The sequence below is a fragment of the Varanus komodoensis genome, unplaced genomic scaffold (assembly GCF_004798865.1).
Source record: "Varanus komodoensis strain SLA01 unplaced genomic scaffold, ASM479886v1 scaffold47, whole genome shotgun sequence".
Taxonomy (NCBI): domain Eukaryota; kingdom Metazoa; phylum Chordata; class Lepidosauria; order Squamata; family Varanidae; genus Varanus; species Varanus komodoensis.
Window position 1 is genome coordinate 803,643 of NW_025336045.1, and position 18,614 is coordinate 822,256.

An 18,614-nucleotide genomic window follows, 5' to 3' on the forward strand; every position below is an offset into this window, starting at 1 on the left:
GCCGGCCACATGACCACGGAGACTGTCTGCAGACAAACGCTGGCTCCCTTGGCTAGGAAACGGAGATGAGCACCGCCCCCTAGAGTCAGGCATGACTGGACTTCATGTCAAGGGGAAACCTTTAACCTTTTAACCTATGCTCAACCTATGAGGCCTTCCTCCAGGTGAGGCTTGGAGGTTGGTGAGTAGGGGAAAGGCCTTTTCTGTGGTGGCCCTCCGTCTCTGGATCAACCTCCCTGCTGCAGCCTGCCTGTTGCCAAATTTATCATCTTTTCTGCACCAGGTTAAGACAGCCCTCTTTGTGGAGGCCTGTAAAGATCATTCTAACCAGGAGCCTGATTTATCTGGATGCCTTTTTTCTTTCTTCTTGGTCAGGTCTTTTTTTTTCCCTTTTTGATATATTCATGTATTATAATTAGTCGTTAAACATTCTAAATGCTGTTTTATGTATTGTGTTTTATTATTCTAGATCCTGCTGCAAACCGCCCAGAGAGTTTTGACAATCGGTAGTATAGAAATATAATTAATAAGGATAATAAATAATCAATCAGCAAGGATAAGGACCATGACAGAAAACTTGCAAATAGTCATGGGCCCAAATAAAGACAATGCTCTTCAAACTCTGCGTCCCACCAACTTCCCACTATGGACATGGGCCACGTCCGAATGAAGAGAATGGGACAGCAGCCTTGCCCCATGTTCTTCCACCATGGAAGTGCTGGGTTGCTGAGGCCTTCTGCAACTGTTTGCAGCATTCCACCCCACGTGTTTGCCTTCTAACAAGAACTCATTGATCTGTTCCATTAGGGTGACCTGTTCTAGTGATCTCCTGCTTGTTGGATCAATTAGGTTCCCGGAGCCCTTTACTACAATTGTTTGACTGCCCCTGAGTCATCCTTTAATTAATGTACTTATTTAAGCTATGCTAGTTTATCCAAGAAATGTTATTTTTTAAAAGAACCCCCTCTCCATGCTCAGTTGCTCTTTCTCAACGGCAGCTCAACATGACATTCTGTTAAATTGCTAATGACTTTGTGTCAAAACTTTATTTTTTGCAGGTTGCATTTCTCAGGTCAAGCATCAGCCCCAGTGAATGCAGAGTGTGTTATTTAATCCAATCAATCGATGTAATCAATGAGGAAAGAGGGAATAAAGGAAAGGGGGGACTTTTCTGTACAAAGCAGTTCACTGTGTAATTAAATTTTAGGACTCTATAAAAATGTTGCATATGAAGGGAAATGTCATTTTCATTGAACACTGAATCAAAATGTTTCATGTGGACTATGGAAAATAGTCGATGAATCAAATATATATGTGGAAAGAGTCTTAGATTTTTTTGAAACATTACTCAGATGTAAATTTCTTTAACAATCCACCCATTTTCTTTCTTGAATAGCTATGGCTATTCCTAGTAAAGGCTTTTTTTTATCCTACCCACATCTCATTTCCCCCCTTAAAATACCAACACTCCCACGTTTAGAGCACTGTCTGGCATTCCCTCACTATATAAAGATTATAATAATGAAAATACTGGAAAGGGCAAATAAAATATTCAGAAAAAGGGATTATCCACTCAGTGAAAAAGGCTTACAGAGCAATCTTGTGTGTAACTACTCAAACATAAGCCCCATTAAGTTCAGTGAGGTCTACATCCAGGTAAACATTATAACAGGGCGAAGAACAGCAGGTTGGTGGGCCAAACCTGCTCACTGGGAATCCCATTATGGCTTTCTGGGGTTCCCCTTCCTGCAGTCCTGCCCTCCTTTCCCCAGCTACCTTATGGTTCTCCCTATTCTGCATGAATTTCCATTTTTCATTCAAAGGTGCAATCTCATGCATTATAACATAGAAAAAAGGAAGTTCTGTAACTCTCACTTCCCCAGTTAGGATTTGTAGGACTTCTTTTTGTAGGGAGTTCCCTCCCCACTTAAACTTCCATGGACGTGTGCCTTTCCTAACAGTTACAGGCAGTAGAAGCTATAAGCTACACTATACTGGTATTTGGAAGACTTTGGCCTGCCTCATTTTGCTTTTGGCAGCAAAAATAGAAATCGAGCACTTTCTGGTTATACTTTCTGGCCCTACAAATGCTGCTGTTGATCAGTTCATCATGGTGCTACTTGTGTTTCTGTGTAAACCCACCAGGGGACACTAAGAGTGACCAGTATAAATGCTCAGAATTGTTCACTCCCAAAGTAATAAGCGATGGTGTTTTGAACAACAAAAGGACCTGCTACTTTCGCAATGCATAATTCACTTTATTTGGCCAGATCAGAAGAGGACAGAGCTCCTCACCATTACAGCTCATGCATAAGGGGGATTTTAGCAGGAGCTACTGGTAGGACAACCGTTCAAGCTGCATGAGCCTGACCTTCTAAATCTGCCTACCCAACAGTTCTGTCTAAGCTGCATCAAAATGTCCAGCCAAAGCTAAATAAGCAACATTATGCTGTCCATTTCTAGAGCTATCTTGGGAAATACCTTCAGAGAAACAAAAATGCAGGGGATCAACTGAGATCAGAGCTTTTACTGTTCCTTGATATGATGTGAGGTTCAAGATCAAAAACGGATTTTGAAAGTTTAAGTGCGAAATTGGCTCGGTCTGGGCTGAGGCAGCCTGCCAGGGAATGTGTCTGGCACGAGATGCTCAATGAAAGACAAGCTGCCTGCTACGGAGGGCAGAACTGAGTTGTTTGCATATAGACTCCCTGGAATGGGTGAGCATTTCTTTCTGAGTATGCGGTACTTCCTAAGGAAGCTGGCATGGCAAAAAGGAACAAAATGAAGGAAAAGGACAAGTGAAAAGAGACGTTCTAGATTGCCAGGTCAAGTAGATAAGAATTCTGAATCATATCCACGCAACACTGATTTGAAACATGGCACCTTCCTCACAGAAGATCCCAGCAATCTCAAAAGGGAAATTCTCGGCTTCCAAGTAATGATTTCCAGAATAGTTTTTTTAAGGAATTCCCGACAGAGAGGTCTATCAATGAGATAGATGTGTTATGTACGTAGGCCTTGAATTATAGAGCAGCTCAGCTAGAAGCCTTTGCATGAAAAGGCGAAAGCAGATATAGCATCTAAAAAACAACCTCCCCCCGCCCCCACCTCCAGTGGCTTCACCAGTGCTTTATGCCTTTCACCCACCTCCCAGAAAATTTATTCATTCATTCATTCATTCATTCATTCATTCATTCATTTATAACTTTTTTTACCCCATTCTTTGCACAAGCCTCAGGATGGCTTACAAGAGATTAATATGAATCCAATATGAATTGCCAACTCAGTTGCTTACACAAAGCTGGGTAACCTTGATGGTGTTGGCACAGGCAGAGGTCCTGGGCCTTCCCAGTCTAGAATAGATTGAAGATGCCCTCATGAGCCCATTCTATGTAGACCAGTGGCACTGAAACCCAGGTCCAAGGAATTGATTTTAATTCACTTGGGGGCCGAGCAGACTTCCAAAATTTGAAAGGCAGATGCATGCCCTTTCACTAATCCCACCTCTTCTCCATGACTGCTCCTTATGTGGTGGCCTCCTAGATTTGACACCAGTTTTTCTCATACCAAAGGCTTGAAATGCCTTTCTTAAGGCTTAGTTACAGGCAAGTTATAGGCCAAAAGAGTTCTAAGCTACAATTAGCTGATATTTTTGCCCCTGTTCATTCCTAGAATGGGCCTTTTGGAGCTTCTCTGAGATAAAGTTTGGCCCTTGGGCTGAAAGGGTCAAATACTGATCTAGAGCTTTCAAAGGATGTGGTACACGTAGTGCAAAGTGTCCTCTGTTGTTCTGCCATTGTCATCTTTTCTGCCTAACACCCTTTGAGAGGTCCATAAACATGTATTTGGGGACATGAACCCACTCACTGGACTCATCCTCCAGCTTCTCTGCTGAAATTCCTTGGGTGCCTCACACATTGAACGAGGAGGGGTGCAAGGAGGGTCTTGCAATCCACCCATGTTGCACAGGAATGTTCAAATGTAACGATGTAAGAAGAGCTGTGCTAGATCAGGCCAAGGGGCCATGTACTCCCAGTGCCCAACCAGATGCCCACAGAAAATCAGTAAGCAGGACATATGTAACGACACCCTTCTTCCCCTGGATGCTGGGAGTAGGATGTAGCCTTCAGGACTAGTAGCCATCGATCTCTTCCATGAATTTGTCCAGTCCCCCTTCCAAGCCATCGAAATTGGTGGACATCTCCACACCTTGTGGAAGTGAATTCCATAGTTTAACAACATGCTATGTTTCCTTTCACTTGTCCAGTCTTCCCCCAGCCAGCCTTCCAGCGATCCGACTATCATTGGATGATCCATGGTTCCAGTGCAATGAGAGAAACATCTCCCTATTCCCTTTCCCCACACTAAGCATAATTTTGTAAACCTCTACCATATTTCTCCTTACTAACTTTTTTCCAGATGACCTTCTGCTGATGCTCTTCTTCAAGTGATTCCTTTATCCAAATTGGTTGGTCTAACAACAAAAAAAGAGGGTCTTCCTGGTGGTGGCACTTCTGTTACAGAAATCCTTTCATTAGAAGCTGTGCCTAGTGATTACATTATAGTTGCTTTTCAAGGCATTTCAGTTGCTGGAGCCTAATCTGTGTTTGATGCCATAGCCTGATACATGGTTAGTTCTTGCTGTTATGGATCCATAATTGGCTAAAGAATGGAAAGCAGGATCTGGAATACATGGCAAAGTCTCACAATGGACAGCATAAAAAACTAATCTACATTCTAGTTTTGATGCAATGTTTAGGTTTTATTATGTATTTATTCTCTAGAATATTTCAGGTGAATGATGGAATACAACTATAAATTACCTAAATTAACCAATATTAGACCCACTGGACAAATAGGCAGACATGTTGCCCTCTTGAACTGAAAAGTCCTTGCCTACATCTTTACTGTCTCTACTTCAAATAGTGGTGGGGCATGGAAAAGTCCTCACTCAAAGCTGTTAATAGATGGGCTGCATCACATGGGAACAGGTAGCCCATTAAATCTATATGGTGAGGATTTTCTTTTACTCAGAACTGATCAGGCTTTGCAAACTTTAGGGCTCTGGTTCACTGTTCCGCACTTATGAGAAATTCGAAGGTGGGAGAAACCAGAACTGACAAATTCCTCTGACCAGCCTTTGAGTGCTTTGCTCTTCAATCATGTTTGTATTCCACCATGCAATTAGGGTTGCCACCATTAATCTTCCCCCGACACACTTCTCATCTTTAACAGCTAAGTGACAGGGCTGCAGGACATGTTTCTTTCCATGCTCGGAATAGCTGGACTCACTGGATCTGGCTGATGCAGAAGGGTGAGAATTTTATTTCAGTTCATTTCTGATAGTATTTGATGCAATTCACCACATCCTTCATATGTGGGAAAGACATATGACAGAGTCTCCTATTGCTGCCATTACAACTGACTTGTCCCAAACCATTTTGAGGGCTTTAAAAGTAGAAAGAAGCACTTTGAATCGGGCTCAGAAGCAAACCAGGAAACAGTGCAGTTTGAGCCGTTTTCAAAGACAGTCTCTTCAAGCTGCTCTCAAACAAATGTATAGAAGTTCTCAGATCAATTTTCTTCTGGAAAAATGGCTGCTTTGTTTTGAGCTGATTATTAAATCTACTGAGTGACATTTAAATCATTAGAAATTGTTTCTGAACTAGCGTTATGTTTATTGCTCCAAAGTGCTTTGACGTATTAAACTGAATAGTTAATATAGGAATATGGATTGATTTGATAATCTTTTGCCAAATATTCCTATTTGATACAAAAGACTGTGATTGTCTGACCTGGCCCACCCTGAGTCTGATCTAAAGCCGGAGATTTTGAGTTAGTCTTGCTTGAAGGCTTATGGGATGTTGGCATTTCTGTCAAACACACCGAGCTTGTTTCTGATAATCAAAACTCACTACTCAGGCTGGAGTTTTCATCAAGCAGACAAGATATGACCATCTGCCAAAGACAGATTATTCTAGTGCTTCTTGCAAAAGCTTCTATCCTGAAATCACCACTACACAAGGTAACAAATGGAAAATCCTACCCTCAGGAATAAAAAAAAAAATCAAATTCATATCCGCTTGTGCAGATGAGTACTTCAGCCGTGCACTGTCACCTTTTTAAAAATGTGGCAGCATCTCCAAAAATAATAGGGAAGAGATTTATATTTTGGGCAGGTATTAGAGAATCAGCCAGAGCTGTCTGCTGTGTTTCAATTGATGGAACATGTAGTAGCTCTGTGGACGTGTTAGAACTCTCATGACCCGAAGGAACTTGTAGAACACCAGTGTGTATGATCTACTTATGGGAAGGCGAAGGAGCAACCTTAGAGCATTTCTTGTAGGATCAAGACTATGCACAACCACCTGTACTCAGGCACACCACATTCTCTTGAGCCATCTGCTGTGTTTGTCAGTGGTGAATCCACATGCATAAACCCTAAGTTCCTTGTATTAGATTTACATCCCATTTGTGATTCATCTCCTGCAAGACACTTTTATATCCTCATTCTTCTCTCATCTTTGCAACACCCTTGTGAGGTAGGTCAAGCTGAGAGTCAGCAACTGGCTCAAAATGTCCCATCACCAAACTGGGACTAGAACCTGGATCTCCTGAGTCCCAGTCCAACACTCTCACCACTACCCACACTGGATTCATCTAGCTCACGCCAGGTATGCTGGTTGCATGCAGGAATGGGCATGGGTGGAATGGGGCTTCTGCTCACAAAATGGGACTTGCCTGCCCTCCCTTTCCTGCCCCCATCCCCCTCAAACACCCATAGCTCTTCTTGGGAGGGTCACGTTACTCCCCTGAAGCAGATACAGGGATGGATGTGGGGACAGCTAGTGGAGGGGAACTTCTTTCTGCCAGTGGTTTCCTTTCCATTGACGTAATGACTCATTGGATCTGAGCCTTAGCCATGCTTAGAGTAGAAGTTTTATACACACACATGCACACACACACACAACACACACACATTCCATCCATATAGTGGGAGGAAGGACACATAAGCCTACATTTTCTCAGATTGGGAATAAATGGCCCTAATGTGGAATGATTTGAATACCTCTTTTTGTTTTTCACTGGTAGAGATTTGGGTTAGAATCCCAAACAAACTTATTAGGAAACAGTTCCCCAACTGGGTGCCCTCCAAAAGTGTGGCTGTGCTGGCTCAGAAGGATGGGATGTGTAGTCCAACACATCTGGAGTACACCAGTCTGGGAGAAGCCCTGTTTGGGCCAGCCTTCCCCATCACATACAACAGAATGAATTGCGGAGTAAACATGTGACTGGTACAGTATCAGAATCTTCAAATAAGAGCATCGTTTTATACAGCTCCTTTCTTAAAAGGAAAATAGAAAGTGACTTTTTCATACAAACAAGCTTACATTGAACTCTGAAACTCAAGTCTCAAAATAGAATCTGTTGTGGAAGAAGAAAGAACATGCGGAAGTACTTCAGGTTTTCTAATTAATTCGAAATGGGAAATCAAATGGTTTGTGCCTATTGGGTATGAATAATTTTACTGCATACATTTATGATCAATTAAATTAAACAACTTTCAAATCAAAATGGCATAAATTATCTATAATGGAATATTAAACTAATGATTTATTGGCAAGGAATTGCTAATACAGATGCTGTTATAAAATGCACTTGCTGTGTAAGGATATATTTATAAATACTGTTTCAAATCAATCTCATCAGGAATGATGTTATACTTGGGAGTTTTCATGAAGATGCTTTTAATATTATTATAACTGCTGCTCAACTTAAAAAGCCAGTTATTTCCTAGATACCAAGTGCTTTTAATTAAGAGGATCTTGCCTCAATGCTTCAATCAATTTCAAAGAAGTTCGTTATGGCATTTTTATGCTGCGTCAATGCTGACATGAGGAATGCTTGATTTTTGCCATTCTGATCTGATCTCATCCGCACCTTCCAAACTAAGGTCTGGACTGGGACTTAAGTGGGAGTGAGAGTAGCGCAGTAGTTGGGCCATTGGACTAGGACTTGGGAGACCCAATTTCTAATCCCTACTTGTTCACAAAGCTTTCCTGCCTCACAGGATTGATGTGAAGATAAGATGGAGAGGAAGAGAAGGATTATGCAAACCACCTTGTTTTTCCAAAAGAAAAGAGGTGGCATATAATTGTAATAACATAATTCCCAAATATAATTCACAAATGTAATGTACATTTGTGTATATTTATACAGTGTATACATTGCACTGAGAATCCTTAGTTAAGAAAACTAAGATAATGGAATCCGGTCCTATCACTTCCTAGCAAATAGTTGGGGAAGAAATAGAGGTGGTGATGGATTTTATTTTCCTGGGCACCAAGGTCACCGCAGATGGGGACTGCAGCCAAAAAATCAAAAGACGCTTGCTCCTTGGGAGGAAAGCAATGGCAAATCTAGACAGCATACTAAAAAGCAGAGACATCACCCTGCCAACAAAAGTGTGTAAAGTCAAGGCTATGGTTTTCCCAGTTGCAATGTATGGCTGTGAAAGCTGGACCATAAGGAAGGCTGAACACTGAAGAATTGAGGCCTTTGAATTGTGGAGCTAAAGTAGACTCCTGCAAGTCCCTTGGACTGCAAGGTGATCAAACCGGTCAGTCCTAGAGGAGATCAACCCTGACTGCTCTTTAGAAGGCCAGATACTGCAGATGAAACTCAAATACTTTGGCCACCTAATGAGAAGGAAGGACTCAACTGGAGAAGACCCTGATGCTGGGGACAATTGACGGCAAAAGAAGGAGACAGCAGAGGATGAGGTGGCTAGATGGAGTCACTGAAGGAGATGGTGTGAGCTTAAGTGGACTCTGGGAGATGGTGGAGGACAGGAAGCCCTGGAGGAATGTTGTCCATGGGGTCGCGATGGGTCGGATGAGACTTTGTGACTAGCAACAAGCAACATCCTTTGCTCAAAACATGCAATGGTGTAGCAGGGCCAGTGTTCACAGGGATGCAGTATCAACATTTTTTTTTTAATTAGGAGGACATTGTCCTCATCGACCAACTCTCTCAGGCTCCCACCTGCCCTTGGAGCTTACTTGCAATCCTCACAGTGGTTGGATGGTGGTGGTGGTGAGGGGATGATTTCCACGGCAATAATATATTGTTGGAACCTATCCCATGTGCACATACATAACACACATACAAACTGACATTACTACCTGGATTTTCTGGACTGTCCTCGGTTAGTCTATGGCTATGGGAACTGTCTTGATGAACACCTGCATTTCAACACCGTGCCCCCAAGACTCTGCCACCGGTCTGCTGCCTCAGATGATCGTAGAAAGATATTACTGCAGGACCTGCTACATGCATTGCAGGCAATAGCTGAGTGGGCAGCCACCTCCATAAGGGGCGAATGCGACCCTCCCACCTCTAACCCTTCAAAATTCTTTTGTGCATCCCCATGTCTGGGGAGCTATTCCTTTTCCAAGTTTCCCGCCAAGTCTGAGCCCAGAACGATTGACCGGGTTAATTTCAGCCCCTGAAAAGAGCGATGGGTGATGCTGGCAGCTGTGTCTCAGGTCATGGTCCCAGCCTCCAAGTTCTGGAGGTGCCTTCTCTCTTGCACTGCTGGCGAGCTGCATGCAAGACAGGCTGAACTGCCAGCACTGAGCAAGAATCCAGGCTGCAGCATCTCAAGGACCGTCTTGGTACATATCAGCTTTCAGGAAGAGGCAGTGCTTTACCTCTGTGGGTGCAACTTGTGTGCCTTTTCTTCCCTGGAGTAGAAGGCTCATGGGCCTGATGCAGATCCCAACATCTCCTGTTTCCCCTCCTAGCATCCCAGTTTGACTTAGGATCCTTGTGCCTACTCTAGGTTAAAGATGAACAAAAAATTCAGTGGTATCTATTTTGCATCTTTTGCTCCTCTGTTTGCATGGCTTGTTACAAGCTGGAGCACTAGTAACTGTTTGACCCATATCAGTCATCTCACATCTGCTTCTGGTCCTTCCAGAGCTCTGCCTGCTTCTCTGGCTACAATTCAGGCTCGGGTCTCTTCCTTAGACTCAGCCCTTTGCTTGGCTGGAACTAACATTTGCCTCTGGCTTTCAGCTCCTGGGCTTACTTTTTCTGGAACTTGTTCTTGCCTGTTTTGGACCTTGTGCAGTTCCCAGCCCCCTGGCCTAACAATCAGTTCTTCTAGATTTTGGGACATGCAATCTGGAGCTGAGCCAGGCTACTGAAGCCAGGTGGATAGTTTTAGATCTATCTGAAAATAACCAGGATGCTGCAAAACTTGGAGAGCCAGGAAAAATGTGGAAATGTGTTATTACAGAGACTGCTTTTCTCAGAACACAATTCCTATCAAAGGAATGTTTAGACTGAGGACTACTGGAGTCTTTCATAGCTGTCTGATCAGCTCTAGCTGATGGAAAGAACGAATCTTAAGTAGAACCGGGGTTAGATTTGTTCTGTCTTCGCAATGCAAAATGATTGTTTGTTTCTTGGCTAGGATAGGGTTGGTGATGTTTTTGCATTTGAAGGAAAAACAACAGCAGCCGATATAATTCACAACAATTCCTCAAGCAGCAATGATTAATTGCCTTTTTATTGGCCATTTAATCCTCCTAGATGAGCAAACATATTTCACAGTTTAGTCCCTCCTGTTTTAAATTATTTCCTTCACCTCTTGCTGCTTCTTGCTTTGTAACTAACAGGTAATGTTGACGTTTTGGAGGTGGAGTGGATGTGCAATTTACTGCTTGCTACATCCATTACAGTACAGCTGCTATGCTTTTGCTGCCTTTTGGCTTATTTTTCTTTAAAACCAAGCAGGAATGTGGAGGGTTTGGGGTTTGGTGGAAATGATTTATGGCTCAAAATCCCAACTTTGACTCCTTACGCCCTAGCATTATGTTGCAAAAGACAAGTTTTCCATTTTCCAACTCTCTTTAGAGAACATGTGGCCATTAAAGCATCATTCTTATTATTGCTTCCCTGCTGTGGTGATGGTGTTTTATGGCATTTCTTTCTTGTTTTCCGCTGTGTGTCTTGATAACAGGGGATCCTTGCTACTTCTTGATCTCTTTGCAAGGAAGCCAAATTGCAGCCACATTAATACTGATAAGAGCAATGTGAGGAGTCAGAGGAAATCATATTTATCTAGTTCAGTTGCACTCATTCACTTTCTTCTAATTGGAAAAAGAAAGTTGGTAGAAAAGTGTGTCCCTTTGGTTGAACTTGTATAAGCTGTAAATAACCCCGAGGATCCCCTTAAGGAGGGACCAGAACCAGACTCTCCAACTGTCTTGATTTCAGAGGTCTGCCCCAGGGAAAGCCATGACCTTCTATTTTTCAGGAAGCTGCCTGCTTGCCTCTCTCACTCTCTGTCCATCCCTTCCTGCCTGCCTGCCTAATATTGGCATCCCAAGCCAAATATCTGTAGAAATGTATAGGTGTGTATTTAAAACCCCATTATATGATACCCAAACCCTATAATTTCTACATAATTTTTATTATTTAAGTAACCTAAAACAAGAAATGAAAACGGATAAAAAAACTGGTTTAAAAAAACCTTTTAAAGGTCTCTATTGCTCCCATCCCAAACTTTTCTCCCCCAAGTATTGGTGTTCAATGCAAATCAGATTATTTTGGCCAGCCTCTACATGTCCCAAGGCTACTTGTAGGGTTTTTGGTGGCAGTCTGAAAGGCTGTAGGAGATATTTCAACCCAGATTGTGTTGGCTCCAACCCTGTCCAGCAAGTCATGTCAGTATCATCATCTGTAAAAAGTTCTGGTGGGCAAACACCTAGCTGTTCTGTAGAAAACCCCGGCTTCATGCCAAAAGACCCAGGACCCTGCTGCTATTTTAGTTCGAATGGTCTTGTGGAAGGCCCAAAGACCAATGCTGGAAACCGTGTACAGCTGCTGGCAGCCAGAGCTGGCAGCATTGGCTTGGGAAGATCAGTGATGTGACTTAGGATAAAGTGTTACCTATGTCACACTGATTATTGTAGCCTGCATATACTGCATGGCACAAATGAGCTCTCTGTGCCTTCCAGAGAGGAAATGTTATAATGTGAAAAGCACAAGTTGGGCCTAAAGCTTCACACCGAGAAGGAGACTTTCCCTTTCATGCTACCTCGAACTGCTGAGTGCTCTGGAATGTGGTCAAAATAAATAAATGGACCAAGAAAATAACAGGTGAGACAGCAAATAATCCACTATGTTAATAGCAAACTTATTCCCTTTATGTAGCCTAAATAGCACCACTTCCCCACGCGAAAGGAATATTGGCAAACTCAGGAGAGCTCCAGAGTTTGCAGAAGTGCCATTAAAAATAATCTGAATAAATTCATTTAATAGATTCAATGGGCACAGGATGATAGTTGACTGATTCTTCGGCATAAAACTACAAAATTGGTAGCTGGGATGGAGAACAGAATCCAGTAACCTAGAAAAGGGCACCACTGGTTGGCTGCTACCCTAAACAAGGACACACCACACTGCAATCCTTTGTCGCATGACCCTCTTGCAGCAAATACATCTCATCTAGAAAAGTAAGCAATATAAAAGGCAGAACTGACTTCCCTGAGCAAGTCCCTCCTGGTGAATCCCTCCTGGGTAAGCCCTGTGGCCTGGCAGTGGCAGTACCAAAAATGGAAGCAAAGTATCCGGACCACTGTGATTTCCCACAGTGCAATGCATCTGGTGACGCTCTGTGGCACTGTGGGAAATTCGAATGCCATCTGACTGCCTAGGTGCTACCCCTGTTACCCAAGATGGCTTGCCTGCACGCTGCAGGTGCTGGGGGGCTTGGGCAGGTGGCCCCTCCTGCTTGAGGGACCCTGTGGGCAGCTGGCTTGCCACTGTGTGAGTGGAGCACTGGACTGGATGGCCCATTGACTGCTCCAGCATGGCTCTTCTCATGCTTCCAGCTGTCCAGAGATTCTCAAATAGGGCCACAGGGCAGTTGGCGGTGCTGTCCGTAACCCTGGCCATCGCCCATAGATGCTGCACTCAGCGTTTCTTCAAGCCCGGCATCCTCCAATTGTTTCGGAATGCCATTTCCAGCCTCTCTGCCCATGGGCTATGCTGGCTGGGGCTGATAGAGTGGAATCCCAAAACATCTGAAGGCCGCTGTGTACTGCTGCCATGCAGGCTTGTTAATGAAGACGAGGCTTTTATGGAAGAAAAATGCCTGTAAGAGTTTCTCCAGTGCTCGTTCTAGGCCAGCTGCTGTCCATTTCAAACTGACTGCTCAGTAATGACTCCCAGTTGCTGTGTTGTTTCTGAGGAAGGCAGAATAAAGGTTTGTTTCTCAGCCACCCCAAGTTCCTTCCCTGATTTGTACCATCAAACACAAAAGTAGCTTGTGCAACCTCCACCCGGTACAGCAAGTCCTCTGCATTTCTAGATCCACCAGGACATAATTGCTGTGATCTCTCAGTGCAATTTTATGATGTTCTTATATAGCAGCTTGAAAATGGCTGGAAATGGCAGGCCGTGAAGGGTTTTCTTTGTCTGACACCATTTAACAAATCAAAGTACTGTAAAAATGTATGTTCTGCCCTTAGAAAAATGCACCAGGGTGACATCTTAGAGACACAGAACTCTTCCTTTTTCTGTGTTCCATTCTGAACAATGGATTCTTAAAATTCAGGCTACAAATTGACACTGATGGGATTTAGGGCAACTTCCACTCCCCTCAGTTGCTCCCTCATGAAGATCAGTCGTGAGTCCAATCTCAGTGGAGGGGCCCAACTATCTGGCAGCCAATCGTTTCTCCCTCCCAGCGTACACACGTGAAATGACAATACTACCAAATGAAATCCTACATTTGTTTAAAGGTTTGGGTGGGTTACACATATCCTGACACTTTTTCCAAAACCTACTGATTTGAATCATAAATATCTCGGCTGCCTGTTGTCTCAAACCAAAATATCGACATTCCCCCAAATTCCCAATGAATTCTCTTAAATTGTGGGAATTGGTATAGCTGGTTACTATAAACAACATTATACATCAAAACCCATTTTGTCTCTGCTCTCGCATGCTAAACGCAAAGCAACTAGTGAATGTAGATTATACCCATTCTTCTGAAAGTGCTGCTGAATTTATATCCAGCAGCTCACATTTTTATCCTAGTCATGGTCTCATACTGTGAGCTGACACAGATTTGTTTGACTGCTTTCATTCCAAATCCAACATAGCCAAATCATAAACAAATATATGGACTTGGGGTGGGGGTTAAAATGCAAATCCCCATGGTGTTTTGTGTGACGGTTTTTGTGTGGCGTTTTTTTGTGTTCTCCCCCACACCCCCTGAATTTGTTGCCACAGTGCCAGCAGCAAACAAGCAAGCAAACAAAGAAACAAACTCACAGCAACTCACAAGATGAAAATTAACCAAAACTCAGAATTAATATATCCATTAAAGCAGCTCTTACATCCTTATAACACTAAAATGAAAACCATCACTCAAAACCATCAACAAGCCTGTAAAACACACATGTGTGACTTCAGAGGACATGGAAAATAAAGAGGCTTTGAAGGCTTGATGGACTTTGGTTGGTGGATCATCTCAGAAGCTCAGGCCAATGCAGAAGAAGTCCTCTTCTCATACCCTCCAGCCCAATTGATCTCAGAGGCAGGTGAGCAAAAGGACAGGTGCTGTTGATCTTAAAGGGTCAGAGGCTAAAGTGAAGGTGTTTCTTTGACTAACTCAGTCCCAATCTGTTTAAGGATGTTCAGCTGGAGTTGGGAATGCAGCTTATGGCCAGCCTCCCACCAATACATAGATGGCTGCATTGAAGGGGCAAAATCAAAATAAATATAGCAGCTATAGCCATTCCTTGGGGCTGTGCTGCTAACCTTTAACCTAAGGAAGAAGTTCCAGGAAAAGATATGCAATAAGCAAGCAGAGAAATGGATTTTAGTGCCTTTTCTGTGGTTTCTTGCCACAGGAGGAGTTGGGGTGTTGACAAGAGGTACCTGCTCCTTGAAAAGAGACTGGAATCAGCTGCAGAGCCCTGCTGAGTGTATTTATCATTCTGCCTGCAGGCATATCAAGTCTCCCTGAGAGTTCTTGCCACAGATTTGAGACATGTGGACATGGAGCTGCTTCCCTGCTTCAAAAGTGTAGGATTTTGAAAGTGGTCAAGAGATAGGGGATGGGTCCCCTTACTGTGGGCTGAACATGTACCTTAGAAGGAGACCATGGGGGGGGGACGGGGGGGACTGGGAGTGTGAAAAAGTGTAATGATGGGTAAGTGGGTGGCATTGGAGGGAGGACTAACCGGGTGAGGGGGATACAGTGCAGAGAAAGAATGGCTGCACCATGTTCCCATCCTCCTTGGTGGTTATCTTATCAGCCTGTCTGCAAATCTCCAGATGATGCTTTTAAAGTCCAGGTGTGTTCAGAGCAGACCTACCTTATTCATGAACTCATTGTGGATGAGACAGCAGGTCTTGTGCCCACTGGTGTAATTGCTACTATGATGGACAAATAAAGAAGGCCCCTGTTGCAGTCCCAATTTTCAAAAAGGGTAGTCGAAGGGACATGGGGAATTACAGACCAGTTAGCCTTATGTCCATTGTAGGAAAAACAATGGAAAGGCTCATAATAGCGAGAGATCTAGTGATGCTAGACAGGGAAGGGAGGCTGGCGGTCACACAACACGGCTTCCGCAAAAACAGGTCCTGCCAGACAAACCTTGTGGAATTCTATGACAAGGTTTCAAGGTGGCTAGACAGAGGGGATGCAGTGGATGTGGTATACCTGGATTTCAGCAAGGCCTTTGGCAAAGTGCCCCATGATATCCTGGTGGAGAAACTGAGGGGTTTTGAGATAGACCAATGCACTGTCTGATGGATTAGGGCATGGCTGACTGACCGAAAGCAGAGGGTAGCCATTTGTGGTGCATCATCAGGATGGTGGCCAGTGACCAGTGGGATCCCCAAGAGCTGTGTCCTGGGGCCAATCCTGTTCAATCTTTTCATCAATGACCTGGAAGAAGGGATGACCAGTCTGCTGATCAGAACCACGATGAAACTAAAATGGGGGCAGTGGCCACAACTGAGTAGCAGGTTCTCCAGATCCAAAAGGATCTGGACAGACTATGGAAGTGGGCAGGAGGCAACAGGATGGCGTTCAATGTGGATAAGTGCAAGGTCTTGCACTTGGGGCACAGGAATAGTGTCATAAGTACAGGTTAGGGGACAAGTAGATGGAGAACAGCACTTGTGAAAGGGACCTTGGGGTGCTGGTTGACTGCAGGCTAAACATGAGTCAGCAGTGTGATGCGGTGGTCAAGAGGGCGAACGCCACCCTTGGTTGCATAGCCAGAAGTGTGGCTTCTAGATCGAGAGAGGTATTACTACCACTCTACATGACTCTGGTGCACCCACACCTGGAGTACTGTGCTCAGTTTTGGGCCCCTCATTACAGAAAGGATATAGCCAGGTTGGAGTCAGTTCATTGTAGGGCCACAAGGGTGGTGCCTGGATTGCAGGGAAAGCCGTATGAGATGAGCCTGGGAGAACTGAATCTTTTCAGCCTGGAGAAGAGGACACTCTGAAGGGATCTGTTGGCAACATATAGGTATGTGAGGGGGTGTCACGCGGAGGTGGGTTGAGACCTGCTCTCCCCTGCAGAGGAGGGCAGGACGCAATCCAAAAGGGCAAAGCTCAGGGAGCAAAGGTTCAATTTGGATGCCAGGAAGTACTTCCTGACAGTTAGGACCCTGAGGGCATGAAATGGGCTTCCATGGGAGGTGATTGAGGCCCCATCGGTGAGGGTGTTCAAGGATTGACTAGACATGCACATGGTAGACATGTCATGAGTGGAGCCGGCTAGAGCCAAGGGTCAGACTAGATGGCCTGGGAGGCCCCTTCTGACTCGCTCTGTTTCCATGTTTCTGTATCAAGTACAGCTGCTGTACATGGTATGAGGGACGCTGCTTGCACAGCAGTTGTGCCCATTCCTGGCAAACCCTGCATGAACAACCTTCTTCTGCATCAGGTGCAGCAGCCCAAGCAGCTGCGGCAGCCACAGAGTGAAGGGGACTTGGGGCTGGATAGCAGAGCCCAAGGAATCTGACGGTTCCCACCCGCCAACAGATTCCTGACACACAGCCACCTGCAGGCAGTGCGGGTGGTGAAGAAGCAATGTCTCACTACCTACGTTTAGTCATTTCCCTGCCCGCAGAGCTTTTTGGGTCATACCATATGTTGGCCATATGGACTATGTAGACCCATCTGAGGTCTGCTTTAACATACCTGCTAAGCATTCTGGAACAAAAGCTCCTGCCTCCACTGGGGCATATGCTCAGGTGTTACAGCATATGAATCTAATAAGGTACTCAGAGCATAGCCTGGTCCAATTTCTTGGATGAGTTTCAGTTCGTACCATTTGAGGACATTGACAATATGTTTGGACAGGTTACTCCAATCACCTTCATATGAAAAAGGTGCCAGTGAGACAACTCCTGAAGAAATCTTCTCTGGACCACAAAAACTCAAGAACTTTAGGCTGGTATGAATATTGCTTGAGTGCATGGTGGCCAACCAGCACTCTTGGATGAAACTGATTATTCAAGTCCATTTCAGTTTTGGCTGGGTTTAATCATGAAAACATCCTTGGTTACTACACATGATGATTTATGCCAGGAGAGAGCCTGGGGGGAGTATAGCTACTCCTGGATCTCTCAATGGCTTTCACTGAATCCTTCTGGGACTGCTGCCTGAGCTGGGAGGTGGGATCTCGCATTGCAGTGGTTCTGCTCCAGCCTGCATGATGAGCTTCAGAAGGTGGTGCCTGAGGAATATGGTTTGGCTCCATGGATTCTCTAGCATGGGGTTCCTCAGGGGCTGGTTTTGCCTACCATGCTATTCGAATTGTCATGGGAGCCTCTGGAGTTCCGAAGTAGGCGGCCATCAGTATGCTGATGACATGCCATCCTATGTGTCCTTTTCCCTCCATCAGGGGAGGCCGTGGAGATGCTAAACCAGTACCTGGCTGTGACAATGGACTGGTTAAGAGCTACCAAAGTGAAGCTCAGTCCACACAAGACTGAGGTGCTGTTAGTGGGTGACGGTTCTGATCAGATGACAGGTGCTCAATCTGGTCTGGATAGGGAAGTTCTACGAAGCTCCCTACCAGCTTTGACTAGTGGGCAATATAGACATGAAATAAATAAAATAAAATAAATAAATGCCAATGCTGAAATTTCCCCCCAAATCCAATCCATCAATACAGCAGTTTCTACTGATAATACCTTCTTATTGAATATGTCAGTGACTACAGCAATTTTTGGTCTTGATTTCAATGGCCTTTGTTGGCTCCTAAATTACATTAGGGTAATGTGATTCATAGATTGGCTTCCCGGAATCCTGTGCATTGTGTGAAAACTTGGCCAATCCAATCTGCGACGGGAGCAGTAGGACTCGTAAGATTTATGCATTTTATCGATCTTCATCAAACAGACCATATTTTTAGTTCAGCTTTCCTGCAAATGGTTGAAGTGGGGGGATTAACTTTGAGCACAGATGGTAATCCTATTAAATGTGATGAATACCCACAACAGAGCGTCGTCCTATATCCCCAAGCCCTGTTGATGAATCCAGGCACCCTAGAACTGGAGCCT